Raw genomic sequence first — 8,026 nt, forward strand, 5'->3', positions numbered from 1 at the left:
TGGATGAATGGGTGGGTAAATAAGTGGATAGATGCCTGGGTGGATGAATGCTGACTAGATGGATAGATGGATGGAGGATGGGTGGATATAGACAGATCAGCTAGAAAGGTAGATATCAGATGAATATAGAGGCACACACTCGTCTTTTTATATACATGCATGTACACACATGTATTCCCATACATATCTTCCATGCAAATACATGTGTTTTCAAGCAGGTATTTCCTAGGACTTTCCTAAATTTCAGTTTTCTGAGACGTTCCAATCTGAGCTTCCTCCTGCTTCATCCCTTGCCCCTTCCCCTCTGCCCACAGATGTCCAGTCACTAAATTCTGCCAGTCTGGCTTCCACAAGGGTGGTCAGTTACTGACTTCTTTTTACCACCTCCACCCCCTTGACAGGCATTGTCTTGCTGGCATCCTTAGGTGTCAGGAGGGGTGTCAGACTCCTGCTTTGGGTCTGGCCCCTCTGTGTCCTCACCACGAGGCTGCCATCTTTCTGACATGTAAGCCTAAACCCCTAAGTCCTTGACATAATCCTGAGTTTCCCCCTTGGGCCCTGTGGATACATGGGCTGGTGCTTCTCCAGGGTGGGGCTATTCTGAGCACTACAGGGTACTGAGCAGCATCCCATGCCACTCCATGCCAGGAGCCTTCCCTCAAAGTTGTGACAACCACAGATGTCCCCAGACATTGCCCAGTGTCACGCAGGGGCCAGGATCAGCCCCATGCGAGGACCACTGGGTTGGAAGTTTCACCACAGAGAGTTGCAGCAGCAAGAAGACACCAGGAGGAGCTGGGTGTGGAGGCTCATGCCTGTAATCCCAGCACTTTGGGAGGCCAAGGTGGGTGGATCGCGAGGTCAAGAGATTGAGACCATCCTGGTGGTGAAACCCCTGTATCTATTAAAAATACAAAAATTAGCTGGGCGTGGTGGTGTGTACCTGTAGTCCCAGTTATTCTAGACGCTGAGGCAGGAGAATCGCTTGAACCCAGGAGGTGGAGGTTGCAGTGAGCAGAGATCGCGCCACTACATTCCAGCCTGGCGACGGAGTGAGACTCCATCTCAAACAAAAAGAAAAGAAAAAAAAAAGACACCAGGAGGATCAGGAGGATGTGACCTGCATAGACTCACCAGATCCTCCCTGAGCATTTGGCTTTAGACTCTCTGCCAGGACAGAAACATTCCCAGATGGAGATCCAGGTACCTCTTCTGCCCCTCAGGCCTCACCTGCATGCCCCATGTTGCTTCCTCTGCTGGGAAAGCTCACCAACACTCTCAGGTCCTGGGCGGAAGGACAGAGAGCTTCCCGGGCATGATGTCTTCTGATGAGAATCACAGCTGCTGAGATGCAGCTACAAGGGGCTGGGAAAGTTCCCTGGACCCAAGGGAGCTGTGAAATCTAGTGCCGGGATGGCAGAGGCTCCAGCCAGTTATGACAACAGCCAGTGCCTGTGTTGGGGTTGGGACACAGGTGGTCACTCCACAATGGCCACAGATGGGCAGCAAAGGGGAGACAGGCCTGGGCTGCTGAGTCACTGGGCCTCATGCAGTTCTCGAGAAGCTGTAACTCAAGGCAGCATCACACCCACAGTGGAAGCCTGGAAGGTTGGGGACACTGTCAGCCTCCATGAGCTCGAGGTTGGGAGGGCGCTGATTAATGTTTATGATCCCAAGATCCCTAACACACGGAGTACCCTCTGTGGCCTGCCATGTAACCCATGGACGCCTTCACAATAGATGTTTCACTTTAGCTGGGGCTTATCCCCAGGCCCTGTGGACGTCGGGGAAAATCCTTCTCTGGGATAGGGGCATCCTGGACACTGTGGGGTGCTGAGCAGTGTCCCTGGCCTCTGTCCACTCCATGCCAGGAGCACCCTCAGCCATGACCACCACAGATGTCCCCAGACATGGCCTAGTGGCCCCTGAGTACAGAATCATCCCGGGTGAGACCCCTGGGGTTAGGGAATTCCACAGATCCCCAAGAGACTCTGCATCCCAAGATCCTCTGCTTCACTGAGATCCCAGGAGGCTGCACACATTGAAATCCACACCCTGAGTGGGGAGGGAGAGAGGGGCAGCACAGTCACTTCTGCCTGTTGCTCCGGCACCAACCCAGGCAGCTCTGCTGTGGCTTCTCCCGGGCATTAGTTGGCCTGTGTCACACTGTCAGAACACGTGGCTGCTGTGTGGTGCCATCGAGTCCCTGCTAGTTCCCCTTGTCCTGGTAGGGTCACCTGTTGCCCAAGAAAGCCCATCTAGCTGGCAGGTGATCTGGAGGAGTAGCTTCCCCGAGGACACTTAGGCTTGGCCTGTGAGTGTCCAAATCCACGACTCCTAAAGCACCCTGGACACCCTCCAAGTGTGGGTTTTAATATCCCTGTGAGATAGAATATCTGTGCCACAAATATCACAAAGAGTATGGAAATAAAAGAATATTTATCTGAAAAAAAAAAAACAACACTTTTTTATTTTTTTCTTTTTTTGGTCTGAGGATGATGGACATTTAGACATTGGCGCCAGGTTTGCACCTGACCAGCGCCACACAGGGGTGGGTGGAACAAAGACAGATGTGGGCTGCAGGTGTCATGGGGCACCAGCATGACACCTGGGGTGGCTGGGGTGAGAGTGGGTGTTTGGCCACAGTGACCAGGAGGGGCCAGGTCAAGTCCAGGTGGTCAGAGCCAGGGGTACCAGGAGGGGAGGGCAGTGCCATACCCCTCACAATGTCCAACATCACCAGGCAGGCATCACAGAAAGCAACCTCGGCCAGGGACACAGGTCTGCAGCAGGTGGGCAGGGTCAGCTTTGCTTCCATGGTGGGTGGCATTGCTGGGGCCAGATCCTGGCTCTTGACCCCTGGACGTGCAAAGGCTGGGTGTGGTGGTGTCAGTCACACCATGGCCGCCAGGCTGCCTGGGTCAGCTGAGGCTTGGGATCCAGGCAGCAGCGGAAGGCCACCAGCTTGAGGCTGGTATCTAACGTTCTGCACTGGGACCTGTGCTGATGGCAGCCGTCCCGGGGAACGTGGGCCAGGTCTCCCACGCCATGGCTCCTGGCTTGTCCAACACCCTCAAGGAGACAGAGCACTGCAGGCCCTCACCTCATGCTTCCGCAACGCTGGAAGGGGGGTGTCTCCGAGGGGACGCTGGCCAGATGCATGGAGGGGCCTGCGAATCTCAGGGCTACAGACCCCCTTGGACAGGAGGGGGTGTTGGCTCCTGCAGTGGGCCTGAGATACTAAGGCAGGAAGCTAACATAAGCCCTGGGTGGTGGTGCGGGGAGCACAGGCTCCGAGGGCTACACCCCGGGCCTGCAAAGCACACAGTGATCGAGCAATGGCGATGGCCCATCTTGGACAATTTGGCACAGGTGGAGGGTCCATGGCTCTTGCTGGAAGGGGCGCCATGCCCTGGCCGCCTCTATGAAGGCCTCTGCATGCGGCCGTCACAGCAGCCCAGGCCCACGGGCCAATTGGGAGCCGGAATCTGGGAGTCTGATGCCCGGCTGGGAGGGGCGTGCAATGATGCCAAGGTGCCATGGTCGTCGCTGGCAGGCCCTCCTCTGCAGGGATCTCAAGGAGGCAGCAGGAACGAGGACAGGAGAACGGGCGGAGAACCTCGGAGCTCTGGCAAGCTCAGGCAGGTGGCCTCACGCTTCAGGGGTGTCTGTACAGGCCGGGGCGCGTGAGGGCCGGGCGCATGAAGTTCTCGGTGATGTAGGCCATCAGCAGGCAGATGACCACCAGCATGACGCAGATGGAGCCGCCCACCGCCGTCATGGCCATCACCATGTGCCACATGCTGGCCGGCTTGGCGGTGAACTCCACGCACTCGGCGAGCTCGGCGGGCTGGTAGGGGTGGCTCTGGCGTGGGCGGCAGGCCAGGCGCACAGCACAGCTGCTGCAGGCACAGGCAGTAGAGGACGCCGTAGTGCACGTCGGGCAGCAGGTAGTCGCGGCAGGAGGCCCCGAGCAGCACGCGCTCACACTGAAAGCGTGTGTAGGCGCCGCGCCAGGAGCAGTTGAGAGCGAAGGCGCACACGCGGCGCGCGGCCAGGGCCAGGCGCCACTGCAGGAGGACGCAGGACGCTGGCGTGCAGGGAGCGGCTGGCCGGGGAGTGCAGCGTGCAGCCCGGGGCCTGGCCGTGGAAGCCGCGAGGGGCTGCGGAAGCACAGGCGCCCGCCGCCCGCCTCGGGGCCCTCGGGCAGCACCTTGTAGAGGCACAGGGGCGCGTGGGCCACCGGCTTCCAGCCCGGAGTCGTCTGGGCGGCGGCAGAGCCCGGCAGCGGTGCGCAGGCGGCTAGCAGCAGCAGCAGCGGGGCGCTGCATCCTGCGGCTGGGCCAGCGGGGCCCGGGGCTCACTGGGTCACGCTGGCCGTGCCGCCACCGCCACCGTCCCCGCTGCCCGCTCCCAGTGCTCCCCGCACTCCCCAGGAGCTGGGGTGCCCTGGTTTACACTGTCCGCCCTGTTGCAAACATATTCTGTTGTTGAGTGTGAGTAGGGAGCAGATTCAATATTTTTCCAGCAATGAACACAGGTCTCTCCTGCTCTGCACTGTGCATGGAGGCCAGATCATTCTCTGGGTTGCGGTTGTCCTGGGCACTGCAGGGTGCTGGGCAGCATCCCTGGCCCCCACCCACTGCATGCCAGAAGCACCCCCAGTCATGACAACCACAAATGTCCCCAGACATCGCCCAGTGTCCCCTGGGGTAGGATCACCTGGTTGAGAACCACGGCTAGGTGACTGCTATCCTCATCGCAGCCCTGGAATAGGATTGACATCAGGGTTAGACACAGCAGGAGTGGAGGCTGTGGGAGGGTGGTGATCCTTCGGTGGACAGAAGGAGGGAGAGAATGAGGGAGGGAGGGCTGATGCCTGGCTCTGGACTCAGGGAGCAGGGGTGATTTGACGAGGCTCCGGCTGGTTCATCTGGGGTGAGCACTTTTCTTCCCAGAGAACTAGGAAGTGCTTAGATATTGGTGGAGGTTTATTTTGGTTTTTTTGTTTGTTTTTGGAGGCAGGGTCTCACTCTGTCACCCAGGCTGGAATGTAGTGGTGCGATCTTGGCTCACTGCAGCCTTGACCTCTCAGGCTTAAGCCACCTTCCTCCTCAGCCTCCCAAGTAGCTGTGAATACTACAGGTGCTCATCACCACGCCCAGCTAATTTTTGTATGTTTAGTAGAGATGGGGTCTCTCCATGTTGCCCAGGCTGCTCTTAAACTCCTGGGCTCAAATGATTCTTCCACCTCAGCCTCCCAAAGTGCTGGGATTACAGGCATGAACCACTGCACCTGGCCTTGGTGGAAGGATTCGAACACCTGCACATGGAGGAATTAGAAACCACTTAAAGGGAAAATACAGAAAGTCTTGATCTAGCCTGAAGAAAACCAAGAAGTGGCTTTAGAATGGAGAAGGATGTTTACGTGGTATAGAGGCTGATGAAATGAGTTGTGATAGAATTAGGCCAGAAACTCATTTTTTCACTTTTTCTTTTTTAAGACAGGGTCTTGCTCTGTTGCCCTGGCTGGAGTGCCATGGTGCGATCATAGCTCACTGCAGCCTTCACCTCGTGGGCTCAATTGATCATCCTGCTTCAGCCTCCTGAGTAGCTGGGACTACAGGCATGTGCCACCACATCTGGCAAATTTTTGTATTTTGTATTGTTCCTGTAGAGTCAGGGAGTTGGGATTACAGGCAGGAGTCATCACCCTCAACCCACATGATCATTTTAATAGATGTAGACAAAATTCAACACCCTTCATGACAAAAACACTCAACAAATTACAGACAGAAGAAAATTTCCTCCACATGATTAAGTAAATCAAGAAAATACCCACAGCTACTACCATACTCAATGGTGAGAGACTTGGGTGCTTTTCCCCCAAGCCAAGAACAAGACAGGGAGCCGTGGCCCATGCCTGTAATCCCAGCACTTTGGGAGGCCAACGAGGGAGGACAGCTTGATCCCAGGAGTTGAAGATCAACCTGGGAAAGATGGTGAGCTCCATCTGTACAAAAAAAAAGGTTAGCTAGCCGTGGTGGTGCTTGCCTGTAGTCCCAGCTCCTCAGGAGGCTGAGGCAGGAGGATAGCTGGAGCCTGGGAGTTGAAGGTTGTAGTGAGCCACGATTGCACCACTGCACTCCAGCCTGCAGCAAAAGAGCAAGGACCCTGTCTCAAAAAATAAAAAAATAAGCCAGGGCCAGGCTCAGTGGCTCATGCCTGTAATCCCAGCACCTTGGGAACCCAAAGCAGGAGGATCACTTGAATCCAGGAGTTCAAAATCCTAGTTCTGCACAAAATTAAAAAATTAGCCAGGCACAGTGGTGCATGGCTGTAGTCCCAGCTACTTGGGAGGCTGAGGTGGGAGGATGACTTGAGTCCAGGAACTCAAGGCTGCAGTGATCACACCATTGCACTCCAGTCTGGGTGACAGAGTGAAACCCAGTTTGAAAAACAAAATTAAGGCTGGGCATAGTGGCTCAAGCCTGTAATCCTAGCACTTTGGGAGGCCGAGGTGGGTGGATCATTTGAGAGGTCAGGAGTTTGAGACCAGCCTGGGCAACATGGTGAAACCCCACCTTTTCTAAAGATACAAAAATCAGCTGCACGTAGTGGCAGGCACCTGTAGTCCCAGCTACTCGGGAGGCTGAGGTAAGAGAATCGCTTGAACCTGGGAGGCAGAGGTTGCAGGGAGCTGAGATCATGCCATTGCACTCCAGCCTGGGAGACACAGCCAGAGCCTTGTCTCAAGAAAATAAATAAAGAACAAGGACGAGATAAGGGTGGCTGCTCTCACTGCTTCCATTCATTATTGTTACTGCAAGTTCAAGCCATGGTGACTGGGCTTGAAAATGAAATAAAAAGCATCCAGATTGAAACAAGAGAAGAAAAATTATTTCTGTATTTACAAACAGCCTGATGTGATGTAAAACGTTCCCAGGCACAATTTGTGCAGCAGAAATATGGTGCTTCACAGGCTGCTTAGAAACCTAGTGGGTCACTCCAGCACAAACTATTTCCCTAGGCTTAATGAGGGCATGAGAGGGTGGCCAGGGCCTGGTGACAGTGTTGTTTGTCCACTGGGAGAGTCTGGCTGAATTACAACTGGCCTTTACATCCTCATCAGCTCCCTGGGGGACAGCCTGAAAGATATCAGATTAAAAAGTCACGCTGAAATAAACCATCCTGACTCGGCTCTCAGCAAAGCGACAGGTAGTAAACAGATCTAAACACACATCTTGAGGTTTGTTTGCCTTTTAAAGTCAGCAGCTGGTGAATTGCACAGGGCCGGGAAGAGCAGTCAAAGGGCCTGTTCCCCTGGCTGGGAAAAGGGCAGAAGCCCTGGATACTGGCCCCACAGAACTCTCTCCTGTCAGTCAGGGTCCATTTTTCTTCTCCATCTTCCTCTAACCTTCATTTCAAACCACCTGCTGACACATCAAACGTTGGCCCTCTCCTTGGGATCTCTGTAGAGTGACCAGCCCGACCTGGGTTGTCCAGGGTTGTCCTGGTTTGAGTCCACCAAGTCCTCAAACCCAGTACACCAGGACTTGCTGATTGCACCGTGGACCCCACTGGGTGGTCGTCTTTCTGGGGAAACTGGCTTCTTTTCCTCCCCGACCTCCTTGCTTTGAGTTGATGGTTGCATTTCTCTTCCCAGGTGGTCAGGTGTGACATTGACCATCCCTGGCCGGCCTTGGTGCTAGCTAACCCCCAAGAGTCCTTCCTTTTCTTTTCTTTTAAGACAGAATCTCCGTCTCTGCTCCAAGCTGGAGTGCAGTGGTGGGATCTCAGTCCACTGCAAGCTCAGCCTCCTGGGTTCAAGTGATTCTCCTGCCTCAGCCTCCCAAGCAGATGGGACTACAGGTGCCTGCCACCATACCTGGTTAATTTTTGTTTTCTTTCTTTCTTTCCCTTTCTTTCTTTCTCTTTCTTTCTTTCTCTTTCTCTCTCTCTTTCTTTCTTTCTTTCTTTCTATTTCTCTCTCTCTTTCTTTCTTTCTTTCTTTCTTTCTCTTTCT

General features: G+C 54.7%; 1 pseudogene; it reads right to left on the reverse strand.

The window, feature by feature from the left end:
- Positions 1-3,658: 3,658 nt before the first annotated feature.
- Positions 3,659-4,315, reverse strand: LOC108298780 (annotated as a pseudogene).
- Positions 4,316-8,026: the final 3,711 nt, after the last annotated feature.

The sequence above is a fragment of the Cebus imitator genome, unplaced genomic scaffold, assembly GCF_001604975.1.
Source record: "Cebus imitator isolate Cc_AM_T3 unplaced genomic scaffold, Cebus_imitator-1.0 Scaffold1082, whole genome shotgun sequence".
Lineage (NCBI taxonomy): Eukaryota > Metazoa > Chordata > Mammalia > Primates > Cebidae > Cebus > Cebus imitator.